We start from the raw sequence: 14860 nt of genomic DNA on the forward strand, positions 1-14860 counted from the left end.
CTCACCTCCCTACATACTATCTTATGTAGCTGTTCGGAGGAGGAGTAAAGGAGAATGGCTTGAGTGATGGCTCTGAGTCTGTGGAGACATCACATCCGAGTTGGCGGCGGCCAACAGCAGTGTCAAGCCTTTTGCATGTCTACAGAGGAAAGGCTTTCCAAGCAAATGCATCAATACAATATGTTAAATGCACATACAATATATTCTTATGGGAAGACTTTTGTTAAAATCAATGGTCTGGTGATAGAGTCTCCTTAACCATAGTGGAAATGTAGTACAAAAACCAGAGACAGGAGACAGCAAAAATAATGCTGTTTTCATGAAAAGAGTAAAATTACATGCAAAGAGTCTGATCAAAGCTTGTAATCACTCTTCTGTGCAGAGTAACTGTCTTTCTGCTAAAACCTGCCACAGGCATTATAAGGACCCCTATTTAGCATTATTCGGGCCTGAGTCAATGAGCTTTGGGCTTCTGTCTATGGCATGAATGGTTAGCATTTCCACTTGGCAGTACTAGGGCCATTGATTCAAATCCCAACCACGGCACCACCTGCCTGGAGTTTGCATGTTCTCCCTGTGCCTGCATGGGTTTCCTCCGGGTACTCCGGCTTCCTACCACACTCCAAAGACATGCTGGTAGGTGAATTGGCTCCTGTCTAAATTGTTCCTAGTATGTGTATGTATGAATGTAAGTAAAGGACCTTAGATTGTTGGAGGGTTAGGGACTAATGTGAATGTACAATATATATGTAAAGCGCTGTGTAAATTGACAGCGCTATATAAGTACCTATAATAATATTAACAATAATGGCATTAGCTTGAGATGCTTCTGAGATCATTCAGAATTTAATGTCTGGTGCATCTGACCTGTTAATGACCTCTTTCTGGCCTGCGTTTGTCCTGCTTCAAGCAGGATTTGCATTCTCATAGACTTGCATGGAAATGAGAAACCTGCTTGAAGCAAACAAAAGCCCATTGAAATGGGCCCTGAGACATCCAAGGACCACCTTGTACATTTGATGAACTGACGAATGTCACTCAAAAGTACTTTGAAATATGTTTGCTTTTAACATTTGATTTAGGAATAACTATAATTTCCCAGATGAAAAACACATTCAGTGTTAGAACTTTGCTCGCTGGAAAAAACATTTCCATCAAATTTTCTCATTTGCATGGTCAAAAACCATTGTCGATTTGACCCAATTAAAATAAAAAAATGCAGCACAACAATATATATACAAATATGATGCTAACAATATAATACATACAAATGAAAAAACAAAAACCTGTGCTTGTGAAAATCAATGTGTGCTATACCAGATGTCTTACCAATACACACAAATAGGACCCCATAAACTGCACATAACCGTTGCTATAAACGAATTGTGCACACAAATAACAAATAAAATGTCCTTGAAAGTGAACTGTCCCTTTAAATCTTGAATATTAGCACGTGGACTTATGTGGTGTATATCCTATAAATCATGATCCACATACACCAACTAAAAGTGTCATCCGAATACGGTCTCAAAAAATGGTGAACCGTCACTTTAAATCCGCTGTATTACAAATAGACCAGTGTAACACACTACTGTATAAACGGGTGTGAGATGGGGAAACAGTTTTCATTGTTTGAACACTGATTGAAGTAAATTAAAAACGTTCTGACTGGCATTCTGCAGTTTAGCCACAATATGTCACTGTTTTTCCTAACACAGCCTCAGACTGCATAGAGATTTCTATATTCATGAAGGGGTGGGGTTTTACACTTGGAGAGTGAACAGGAAAAGGAGAGGAGAGCAGCCATGCTTGAGAGAGAGAAGGGGGGCTGTGTGATCTGAGAATCTGATGCCATCCAGATGTGAGGACAGCCCTCCGTGATCAGAAATTCAGTTGAGTGAAGCTGATGGTGTTCAAGACGCTAACCCTGTTCAAAGAAAGGAAGATTGCTGCCAGGAAGCTGATGGGAAGCTGAGGAACTAAGCAATATATATACTGTGATATCGCATACTTAGTGGAGAGACATTTGTTCTGTTCAGAGTCACCAGCGGATGCAAAGCAGACCCGGGTCGGTGAGATCGTGCACACACCTCATTTCAGTGTTGGCGCCTATAGGACTGAGACAGGCCTATAGTTAGTTAGGGTCTCTGTTTGTGTCAGGCCACAAGTGTTTTTACTGATTATTGGAAGGACTCCACAACTTAAAGTGACATTTCACATTGGAGAGCTGATAAAATCCTACAAACTCAAGCCAGACTGGCGTTTTGCTCAGAAGGAATACTTAGGCATGTGCTACAGGACCAGTTATGGGAGAGGGAATACTGTAGATTTGTGTAAGATTGTAAGCTGTTGTGCTGCACCGCAGGCTAGCCCATACACTGATTCTTGTTCTTTTAGGGTAATAACGGGTAAGGCGTGGCAGCTTAGTTGTGCCCGCCAATAGGTAAATTACTTCACTTTCTACCTTCATCCATCAGAAGGCGCCATGCTGTGCAACACAAGGGTCTCAGCCTTTGGGCTGGGTGTATGTAAATTTATTGTATGTTTTCAGCATTTGTGGTTGTGTTTATTTGCCACATCTAAGTAAAATTCTGTTGTGGCAAAAGCTGGTTTCCTCGTTCGTGACTTCACTGTATCCTGGGGAGCCCACCCCGGTGCTCCTGTGTCACCCCTTAGTGCTCATCCACTTCCAACACTCTGTTGCGCTCAACTCCAGGTTTGACCCGTAATGACAGGTCAAACTGCACTTTCCCCTTTAACCTGGGAGGGTATACTGGTACACAGATATTAATCACCGTTAGCCAGCACTTTTAAACATCTCCAGATCGCTCCACATCCATGTAAAAATAATGCTCAATATAGTGTAGTATTGCCCCTCAAAACAGCCTTTATTGAAAACAATCTTGTAAACCTCACATTAAAATGTGTCCTCCTGGGACACTACAGGGTTAAAAACTCACTATACAGTGTTTGCTGTAAGAAGTGTGCAGAAATCTCTTTTCCAAAATGGCGGTACGTGCACTTCCGGTTTGCAGCCTGACGTCAACGGCGTACCCTACGCATTACGTGACGTTACGTGACCCAATTAACAATTTGAAAATCAAATGTACATATTTGAAACTAAAGTTTTTGAACTAAATTCTAGTGTATGGCCAGCTTTACGAACAGGATCTCCAGATGAAAATAAAGGAAAAAGAGAAGAGCTAAGATAAACGAGAGAGCCCCACCTAATGGCTGACAGTGTAAATGTTCATATGCATTATTTCATATCTACCATACAAAAATAAAAAAACATTTAGTTATCATTCAAATTTTTTAGTCCAGACCATAATGCATATGGTATAAAGAAAGCATTTATCCAAAACCACTACACTTCCTTTAAACATAACCATGTATGTTTATCAGTATATAGCAATTAAAGAATAAGAACTATGTCTGTATTTGAACCTACCAGAGTAAAGCAAATATTCTGAGCACTGCATGGTAACATTAATGCTGAAACATATTTCATAGTCAACTGACAAAATGTATTTACAATTTCTGTAGAGAAATGGGTCTCTTGCTGAGAGCCATCAGCAACTTTTTTAAAATGCCTGCAAATTACAGGAAAAGACGTGGACAGGATTGATGTATGCGTATATTAAAATGCATAAGGGATACTCATGTTTCACTACTGTTTTTTAAGCGATGAGGCATAAGACCCTGCATAGAAAGTCTGTGAAAATTACAGGAAATGTAGGCAGGAGATATATATATACAAAACAGTATATTTATATATAAAGAAAGAGAAGTATTGTACTTCCTTGTGTGATTTTTAAAAACCAACTTAAACTACCGGTAGTTAGTGGCTGCTAAACCTATCTTGCTAAACACTGCGGTTGTGTTAACATTAGAAAGTTTACCACAATGTGTCTTCTTTTTTTCATCCCCTGCAGCAAGAAAGCACATAGCACCTTACATGGTCAGTGGGCATGTATTCACTGAAATCTGGAAGCATAGATTACTCTACCTCTGCTTCAGCATCATGAAACTACATTGTGGTTGTAAAGGCTAAAGTTTGTTTTTTTTAACCTTAATGCATTCTCTGCATTAAAAGAGAAGTATTGCCAAAGCTTTTATGGCTATCCTTCTCCTATGGATCGCAGGAGTGCAGTTCGTCACAGAGCCAGTCTAGGCTCTGAAAAGAACCCGACCATATGGTCGGGATCCACCCAGAAGCCTGGACCAGCAGCTGGTTCAGCCTCTCCCTCCCCTCCACAGCCCAACGCTCCAGTGAGCTCTGGAGGGGCAGAACAGAGACTGACAGTCATGGCTCTCTGCTCAGAGAAGAGAGGAGAACTGAGCGATCAGCGGTGTTTGATTGCTCAGTTCTCAGTGTAGAGGCAACGGTGGACAGATGCAGCATCAGATTGATACTGCATCCACCTAGGTGAGTATAAATGTTTGGGGTTTTTTTTTTAAGTCCATACTTCTCTTTTAAGGTTATATTTTGCTCTTCCCCAGCCCCCCTAAATACTTACCTAAGCCTGATCTCAATCCAATGCTGTGCTGGAGAGCAGTAGAGCTGCTTTCTCTCTCTCACCACTGGCTTAGAGACAGCAGCAAGAGTCATTGGCTCCTGCTGCTGTCAATCACAGCCATGAGGAGATAACAGGGGTGGAACTGAGTCTCACTGTGTCTATAGATGTGGCAGTGCAGCCCAGGAGCGAGCCTGCAGGTGTGCCACCATGGGAACAGGCTTCCTATGGTGGCACACTGACAAGAGGAGGATTTGGGCTGTTCTCTGTGAAACCATTGCACAGAGCAGGTAAGTATAAACCTGTTTATTTAAAAAAGAATACAATCATTTTACACCTTTAAAATATTAATTAATGAGCCTTCCTTGACCTTTCTACCTCTAAATTATAATCAATATTTTAACCTTGAAATCATTTTCAGGTCTCAAGGAGCCCCTGCAAAAATCTAATTTTTGAGGGTTAGTTTAGCTTACATACAGCTAAAAGATCATTGGTGTCATGGCTCTGCTGAGAGTTGTCCAGGTGCCATCATATAGGAGGTCGATCATCCACAGCTCAAAAAAACTCTAACTTCTGGAGGAAACCTATGGTTCTTGGGACCCTGATTGAACCTATGGTTCTTTGGACCCTGATTGAACCTATGATTCTTGGGACCCTGATTGAACCTATATTTCTTGGGACCCTGATTGAATATATGGTTCTCGGGACCCTGACTGAGAATGGCTGATTTACATTTTGAATAGTCTTAGGTTGTTAGTGGTATATTTTTAGCCTGTGTATAAAATTATATTGAGTTTGGGATTAAAGTACAATTTCTGTGTTTGAAGATGACACCAAGCCATGTAGTGGAAACAATTCCCTACAAGATGTCTGACTTATAAGCAGACCTGGATGCACTGTTTGACTGAGCAACTGCAGTATGTTACAAATGTAGAGGAGCACACCTGGAGAAGGTAATGATGGAGAAGGAGCTGGGTGTTCTGGTAGATCATAGATTTATTAACAGCATAAATGCCAATTTGCAGCCTTGAGGGCAGGGACAATATTTTAATATAAAAAGAAGTAGAGACTCAACAGAAAGGGAGAGCTACTGTAATCCTGCTCCCTTACAAAATTTTAGTAAGACCTCATCTTGAATATGAAGAAGGTGCTACCGCTCATGAAGCCGATGTCCTCAACAGGGGCAGACTGACAACTCATGGGGCCCCCCGGGCAATAGGGGATCATGGGGCCCCTGTGTCCTTGCCCAAACTCAAAAAAGCCTATGAAAAAGGTACCGGGGCATCTCATGGGGCCCCCTACTGACCCCGGGCCCTCGGGCAGTGCCCGAGTTTCCAAATGGTCAGTCCGCCCCTGGTCCTCAGACAATCATGCAGTTTCACAAGATTTCTTCTGCATCTGTGCAGGAGGCGATGCCAAAAACAAGGGTGTTTTGTAAGAGTGGGAGGTGCATGTATAGTACTCCTGCTAGTGGGAGCCAGAGCTGCAGGATCACATGACCAGATTGGAAAAAACTAAACAAGGTAAGTATACTGATCTTTTTTATTTTACACAGGGTAGACAGGATAGGTAGTAGGAGGAGGGAGGAGAAACATTTTTAGGAACAGTTAGTGCACGGCTCAAAATCCCTCGAAATGTATCAGTCCAGTACAAATTTTATTCCATAGTACCAAGCCCTGATGAATGAAGACTCTTTGGACTTTTGACTCTGGATTTTTATAATTTAAAGGAATATGAAATTAAATCTGTATTTTATACGTTCTGCTTTTGGCACTTTCCTCCGTGCACACCCAGCAATAAAAACCTAACAGGCTTGCTAACCTTTCCCTATTCCATAAAAAAAAGGTTTTTGGTTGTAGATACACTTAAGTTTCTATATGCTCTTTACAACATGCTCCTATTATATGGACATCCAAAGATAATAAAGCTTAAACATATACAAAAACTATGCATACAGCATGCATATATATTTAATATATTATCACTCGTTTTAATTGGTCCAAGCATCTCCTGGGTGGTACAAATCAGAACTGCAACATACACAAAATGTAGAAGTACATAACATCTGAAAGATAATCATGTACTGTAGAATATATTTTACTGCTGGCAAACATTTATTCTAATATGACTTGGAAAACCAGAAACTAGAAATGCATTTACAACTGGTTTTCAGTTACTTTCAGTATAAACATAAAACCTACTGATGAATGACATGTGACCGAGACCTCTAATGTAGGAACACAATCAGTTATGTGCTCAGTAAAGGACTCTTTTGTATACTTACAAGAGATTACCATACAAGAAAAAAGAACATAGAAAATCAGTAATACATCTGTAATATAAACAGCTGTGCCTATTTTTATCTATTCATTCCAGAGTTACTACAGTAAGCAAAGGAAATGCCCCATGGACCTTTTGGGCCTGTAACGACTACAAGAGCCAATTTATAAATCAGAGACTGTGACAGCTATTGCACACATTGTAATTTACTCTCAACAGTAAAGCCAACCCTCATTTCAACTTTTTATAACACTAAACATCTTCACAAACAATAAAAATTGGGTTTTAGGGGATACATTTGCTTTTATAAATTGACATGAGACTGAAGTAGGCATTTTTAATTTAGTATCTTTCACTGCTCTCAGCTTAATCCAAAGATACACATTCCTTTTTTTTTGACCTGACTTGTTAGAGTTCCCCATGGTTCCACTGAATGTAGGAGCGTAGCCACCCTCTCTTGCTTGCTCCTGAGATGAGCTAGGGACTATGGGATGTTCTTTAACAAGTTCCCACCTGCCTCAGCTTCCCTTTAAGCAGTTATGAACACCTCACGGGTGGGAAGGGTCATCGATCATATCAGTACTGTCAAAGTGGTCACATGATCTGAAACCGGTCCTGCCAGCTACTGATCTTTAGTCCAGACTGAGAGCTGTCTTTGACAGTTCGATCTTTGTGTTGGGAGTACGCAATGAATGTGCTCTCAGCACATAAACATCGGATGCCCAGCAACGTATATGCTCCCTCCTAGATTGTAAGCTTCGAGGAGCAGGGCCCTCCTATCCCTCTTGTATTGAACTGTATTTTTGCTGTATTGTCTCCCATTATATTGTAAAGCGCTGAGCAAACCGTTGGCGCTATATAAATCCTGTATTATAATAATATGTGTGGCATGTGAGCATTAAAGCCCACCCTTTTGCCACCACACATATTTGTTGGATGGTCATAAAGCGTTAAAAAGTCAGAGATTTTTCAACATGGTAGAAAAAAAAAGTCACCTGTAAGTGCAAATGTTCCAAAGGCTGCTATGGGGGTAATTTGCTTTCACATTTAACGTAAAGCGGAACTTCACCCAAAAGTTTTGCTTTAAGTCTTCCCGCCTATCACATTTGAAATATTTTTAGGGGGGGGGGGAGTTTGTACCTAATTTTGACAGTTCAGCCCCCCTCTTCACCCGCAGCTTTCTGGGACATGTCACAGGTCCAACAATGCTGTGGGACCATTCACACGCATGGGTCCACGCATGTGCAGTAGGAAGCCACAAGCTTCCCACACCAATGATGCTGACACTGGGGATCCGAAAACCAGTGAAAAACTAGTCTGGGTGAGGATGGAGCTGGATACTTTTATTAAAAGTCAGTGGTTACAGGGTTTGTAGCTGCTGACAATTTTTTTTTTCCAGAATGAAGAACCACTTTGGCCTCCCAAATATTTTAAAAGCATTTTGGAAAATGTTTCTTTAACCACTTCAATGCCACATTTGCACATGAAATGCTTGGATCGATCACTGCATGAAGGAGTATTAGGACTGTGGACTGTCCAGGGCAGCCGTTGGCAAGGCAGTTTATTATTGTTATTATTTTGGTTTTTGCCATTGCATTTATTCATTTTGGCTCTCTGCTTCATTTGCTCAGATCTGATTAAAGGTTATTTAAAAAACAGAACCAGACTCATTTTGGACAAACATGTTTTGCTTTAAATATTATAGTACTACTGGAATTAAACAAATAAGTCAGTCCAAATGTGGAATTGCAGTTTATTTTGGGACTGGTACAGGTACGTTATCAATGCAGCAGATCATGGCTTCATCTAACATAGACTTTACAAATAGAATGTTTTGTTTACTTTTGATAAGTCTGAACTTGCACTGATTGGTTGTGTTACAGAGTTTAGATAACCAACAGCCCTTCTATTACTCGTAGACAGCCTGCAGAGCTAGATTTAAGTCTGAGTACATAATAATAATGGTAGTAATATTTTTGTCTGTATTTTATTCCAAACAGAGTGATATGATATAGAATAAAACATACAACAGAAGCAACAGAGCGAATGGTAAAGAAGAGGAAATTTCATTAATTGTTCATCATATGATCACATAAATCAGCCAATGTGTTTTGGCAGCCAACAATGCTACCTCTTCATCAGGGTTTAATGAGGCTTAATTTGGTACAGATACTGCTGGCTAGTAACTCTTCTGAGCCAGTAACTAGCTCCCCTGCTTCACACAAGAAAGCTCTATTCTGAGTCTATTCAAGGTTCTTATTTTAACTGAAGCCCTGACGAAGGGTGAGTTTTTTTCTGACTCCTGAAACATGTTGCTTATTTTTTTTAGTACACATAAAATAATTTGGACTCTTATCTTTTATGTGTCCTGGTGCTCCTTCTATTTCTATCTCGTGCAGACTAAGATTGAACTCTGCAGTCACTTTTGCAGCAGTTGTTTTCCTATTCCAGGTCACAAACCTGAACTATGCCCTTTTGTCTCTTTCGGTCAGCTGACCATGTCAACCGCGCTTATGTTTATCAGACAACATTTTCCTAGAAACTGTATATTCCATCATAACCTTTGATACTGTACCATGCAACAACGCAAATAAATTGGCAACTTCAGTCACACTGTGGGGCAGCACAGTGACTAAGTGCTTAGCACTTCTGCCTGGCAGTACCAGGGTCACCGGTTCAAATCCCAACCACAGCACCACCTGCCTGGAGTTTGCATGTTCTCTCTGTGCCTTTGTGGGTTTCCTCCGGGTACTCCAGTTTAGGTTAGGGACCAATGTGAATGTACAATATATATGTAAAGCGCTGCGTAAATTGATGGCGCTATATAAGTACCTGAAATAATAAATAACTTCAGTCACAGAGGCATCAGCTAAGCGACACCAACAATTTGTCCTCTTTGAAGCTCAGTAAGCGCTCACATGACTTTGTATTACTAGCAGCACACGCAGTGAATGACGAAAGTGAGGCTTCCCACCTGTTAGCTAGGTGTCTCATCACACAGAGGAAGCAACAGAGTGTTACATCACTTCCGCTTTCAATGCGAAACATGTCGACACCTGCAAATCATGTAGTGTTTCCATTTTTTTGTCTAACCCCTGTATGTACAGAATGTCCATATCTGGAATTATTCCTAAACAATTTGTAAATGTATACAGGAGGGCATTTTATCCTGCCTATAGGTCTGCCTAATGTCTCCAACATAGTGCAAAACTTTTTTTTCCATGGTAAGTTTATATATTGAAACTGAAACAAGATCTCTTTCTGTTTCTGGCTGGTTTGCTGCGTTTTCTTCTTTGCTGTGCCAAAACGCCAAGCTGTGGCCCACATGAAATCATTTGTACTGCCTCAAAGTTTGTTTTTTGTTCTCTGAATAAACATATGGCAAATCAAGGGAAGTAAATGTACAGTTATTGAATGCCGTATGTTAAATTAGCACTGCTACATGGAATGGCTCAGTGTTATATAATGAAAAAAGTGTACACCATATGGAAAACAGAATCCAGGTTTACAGTTCCTATTGCTTAATGTGTTAGGTGACATGTTGTTTGACTTTGTTCCATCAACTGTTTTATGATGAAACATCCTTCAGCAGACAGGGTGGAACAAAAATATTTTTTTTCTGAATGTATTATTTTCATTTATCTAGCGAATATCCGCTATGCACAACATGAACTACTCCATGTGGAAAAAAGGGCGTGGTGAATGCACTCGCAGAGAGAGATCTGTGGATATCTCCGAATTCAACAAAGTCTTGGAAGCATACAATTTATTGTTTCTTTAAGGAGAAAAAAAGGAGAAGAGTGAAATTTGTGCCCCAAATTTGTGCATGATTCACTACACATCCATAAAACCACAATAGCCTAGAGTACTAAAAGACACATTGTAACTGATGTTTAAGCCTTGATTAATACAGACAATATTGTTTTTTCTCTTGGAGTGATCAACAGGTATTTTCAATGCCAGCTGGCCTGGTTAATGTCTTAAAAGAAATATATTTCCACTGCAGTAGGAAGAGTATTGTCAGCCTCTCAAAGGAAGAGTCTATCCAATGGTTCCACTGGCAGGATCAACAGGTATTTACAAAATATTTACCAGTCTTACGTGTATGGGCAGCCCAAGTCACATACAGTATGTGATTTTGTTCTACTAGAGTTCTTCTTTAAAGGGCTTCTCTACTATAAAAAGAGGAATTCCGGGTATGGATATTTGATACATAACTGCATTGGTCCAACTGTGACGTCACTGACCTGCCTCTCCATCTCGTACAATCAGAGAACCTTCTGCATTCATTTTGAAAATGCAAAGCATTCTCTGAATGCACCCGTGCCGACTTCCTGTATTCAGAATGCAGCAGGGAAGCTGCTCGGAGCAGTAAGTGGAGATCACTACAGTAGTGGTGTCTACTTAAAGCGGAGTTCCAGTCACACTGCAAAAAAATAAGTCAACAGCTACAAAAACTGTAGCTGCTGACTTTTAAAAAAAAGACACTCACCTAAATAGCCCTGTAGTCTTCTGGGACCTGTTTCCGCTTCCGATCGCCTAGGCGATCACAGCGGAAGTGGGAGCGGGTGTCAGTTTCGGGTACCTGCTACCCCCCGCTCCCCAAAGGTGCCAATCCTTAATGGGGAGCGGGAGACCAGTCTTTAAAGCGGAACTTCCCCTTTTGGGTGGAGCTCCGCTTTAATTTATTTCCAACTTCCAGGGGGTTTGGCCAGGTATGGCTGACTTCCTGCAGTCTCTTTCCAGACACTTTGGCCCTGATTCACTAAGATGTGAGTGTAATAGCAGAGACTGACCATTCAGGCAGACTCCGGTCAATCAATCAGTGGTCTGACCAGCGTCTAGCAAGCTCATTAACGAGCGTCTACTGACTACTTTGCCATTAGTGAATGAGGTATCCTGTCTGGCACATTTTTAGGTGCAATACCGGATATATTCGCTAGATGGCGCACAAGCGCGGGCTTTATTAACATTGGCGTCTTTCTGATAGAAAATTCTAATACAGCTGTACTATTACATTCTGAAAATTCTCTTTTGCTATTTTTTTTTGGCTGTTTCTCCAAAATGATCAGGAAAGTATTGCATTTACTAATGAATGTCATACATTTTATTTTCAAATTTTTCACACTTATATCTCAAATAATTTATATACTTCTAATTTCCCAATATAGTTATATATCTTCATTCTCTTTAATCACATAACTATTCTATGTTAAAGACAAGTGCAGCGCTATAAATGCATGTGATCAATAATGAACGCATGTAAAAACCAAAAAGTGCAAAGAATTGCAATAATGATGTAAACTGGTAAATCGTGCTAAAATAAGTTCATAGAATCATTCCTGAATAATGGAATGTCCTTCGTGTGAGAGTACCAACTCAGAGAGTGCCTATGAATGGCACGTGTGGTCTCTCCGTGACGGACAGTAGTGCATGAACTCGTGAAAGGTAAACCACCCTTGGGACTGGTCTACACTCACCAGAAAAAAAGTATTAATGTGCATGGGTTATACACATCGCACATCTGGGGGTGCAGCGGTATGCTGGCAGCTATGGGTTAGTCATCCAGCTCCATCCATCCATCCATCAGGGTGGGTGCCCAAATGGTCCTGGGGAGGAATTAGCTCAGCCACAGGAGCCAGAAAGGTGCTCAATAGTGTAGTACACTGTCACAGGGGTGGATGACCTTTCACGAGTTCATGCACTACTGTTCGTGGTTATATTTATCTTGTGTAATACCATTTTACTAGTCTATATCATTTGACCAGCGCTCGCTTTATCATTTTTAAACAATGTAACTATTCTACATTATAGCTCAAACTGTGTTTCCCACAGTGGTTTAGTGGTTAGAGCTCAGAACTTACAGCACTTGGGTCATGGGTTCTAATCCCAGTCTTGGCAACATCCCAAAAAAATGGAGATCAATTTTCTGGGTTGTGGCAGGAATATTGATCAATCAATTATGATTTTGCTTAGTGACTAGAAAGTGGATGAATGTTACTTGCGTACTGTTCTTCTGCCAATTAGGTCATGTGCAAGTTTCATGCCGTGTATATTTCATTGTAACTTTTTTCTCTTTTAAATCTGTCTCCTTATACAACTTGACCCCCTCCCCCACCCCATCATCACCTGTCCCATATGCAAATCTATGGATCACCGCCCCACTCTTTAACTATCTATTTACTGATCAAGTGAATGTGTCTCATTTTCTATCAGCTACAGCTCAGATCTCACATTATTATACAATTGCTGATTGTATCTCACCACTAGTCTGATTGAATTCACAATTCCTGGTCAGTCCCGTTCCCTGACCTCTAATAAACTTTAGGGCCAGTTCACACTACATGTGTTTCAGTTGCTTTTTCGGCATCACAAACGCACAGAAAGAAGGTTATATGGTTGTCAATGTCATAGTTCACATCAGCACTTGCATTTTCAGTGCATTGCAGGTGCTGTAAACAAAGTTGACCACGCTGCATTGTTTCTGCACAGAACTGTACTGGAACACATTGAAACGTCCTTGAATGTACTAAAACGCACATGTCCCTAACTACATTGAATACAAAGAAAATAGAAAAAAATAAGTGGAAGGGATACAAAAATGCAATGTAAACATGTCCAAAACGCATCCAAAATGTACTGGAACACACTAAACATGCATGCCAAAAGGGCATGAAAAAAACCCATCAGGAACACATCTAGACTGTTTCTATAGTGTGAACCAGCCCTTAGGACTTGTTCACACCATTGGTGGTGCAGAAACGCATGCAAGAACACACATTTTCCAGCACAGCAAAGAAATGCAATGCCCTATGTAGATGTGCGCAGGTACCATGATGAAAACGTTGTTGCACCTACACACGTCTATTAAAAACAGCCCCATTCACAGCCACAAATACGCATGGCACCACACTACTGTGCGGTTAGGTGCGACACACTTGGAAAATAACATAAAAATAAGCCAACATGGCTAAAACATATCTTGAAAATATGGGGACTCTGATATCCGGCGACAGTCCGTTCACGAATGAGAAGCAATTCTGCACCCTAAAACCAACATAGAGGAAAGGGATGGTCAAATTGCTGTGCTGCTTCCAAACCACCTCTGGCATGCCAGGGTCATTATGCAGGTCCTCGATGCCAGTTCTTGCCTGCGGCCAAAAAATATCCACTGGCCACAAGTGAAGGAGAGTGGAGGACGTGAAGGTGGATTTCTACCAGCTTCAACCGCAAGCAGTACCACTCCTGAAAAATGAGAGCAAATAATCATTGACACGTCATCATGACAGTCAATTCTCAGTGCAGGCTATCTAGAGTGTCTTTCCTTTTTAACCATTTCAAGAGTTTAAGGAAACATTCTTGGAGCATCTACTGTGTTTGGAAAGGCCAAAGGTCCCCCCCTCCCCCAGGCACACTAATGCTTATGCAGGCCATAGACGGGGAGAAAAACAGCCGATTTTTCTTTTAAAAAATGAAAAATCGGTTGTTCAAGCGGCCGACGTTACCAGCAATGGTAAAAAAAAAATCGGCCGATTTTCATCCCGTCTACAGCCGGCAAAAAGTGTCCCTGCAGAGAGCTCCGCTATTTCTTTGACAGTTCTTTGACATTTATAGCGGTTGCAACAATGTATTTGTATCCATTTCGGATACAGATGTTTTTATTCGGAAACAAATAGATACAATGTTGCAACCGCTGTAAATGTCAAGGAACTGTCAAAGAAATAGCGGAGCTCTCTGCAGGGACACTTTTTGCCATACTGGAATTCCTCTCATTTTTCATCCTTCTTCTTCCTCTTCTTCTTCATCATCATCCTCTTCTTCCTCTTCATCATCTTCTTCTTCTTCATCATCATCCTCTTCTTCATCATCTTCATCATCATCATCCTCTTCTTTTTCTTCTTTTTGTCTTCCTCTTGCAGGTCACTGCTCATGTGCAGATTTTTTATCAGTAAAAAAATCGGCCGATTTCCCCATCATTGCCGCGAAAATCGGCCGATCGGCAAATTCGGCCGTTTTTTTCCAACTTTACCGAAAAAAAAAATCTGCCAAAATACCGAAAAACG

At 40.8% G+C, this 14860-nt stretch overlaps 1 protein-coding gene across 4 annotated transcripts in view; it reads right to left on the minus strand.

Annotated features, from left to right (window-relative positions):
* Positions 1-14860, minus strand: part of TGFBR3 (transforming growth factor beta receptor 3) — a 326559-nt gene that overhangs the window by 204098 nt on the left and 107601 nt on the right. The window lies entirely within an intron of this gene.

Source organism: Staurois parvus, unplaced genomic scaffold (assembly GCF_062004578.1).
Source record: "Staurois parvus isolate SC_StPar_1 unplaced genomic scaffold, SC_StPar_1.0 ptg000066l, whole genome shotgun sequence".
In the NCBI taxonomy this organism is placed as follows: domain Eukaryota; kingdom Metazoa; phylum Chordata; class Amphibia; order Anura; family Ranidae; genus Staurois; species Staurois parvus.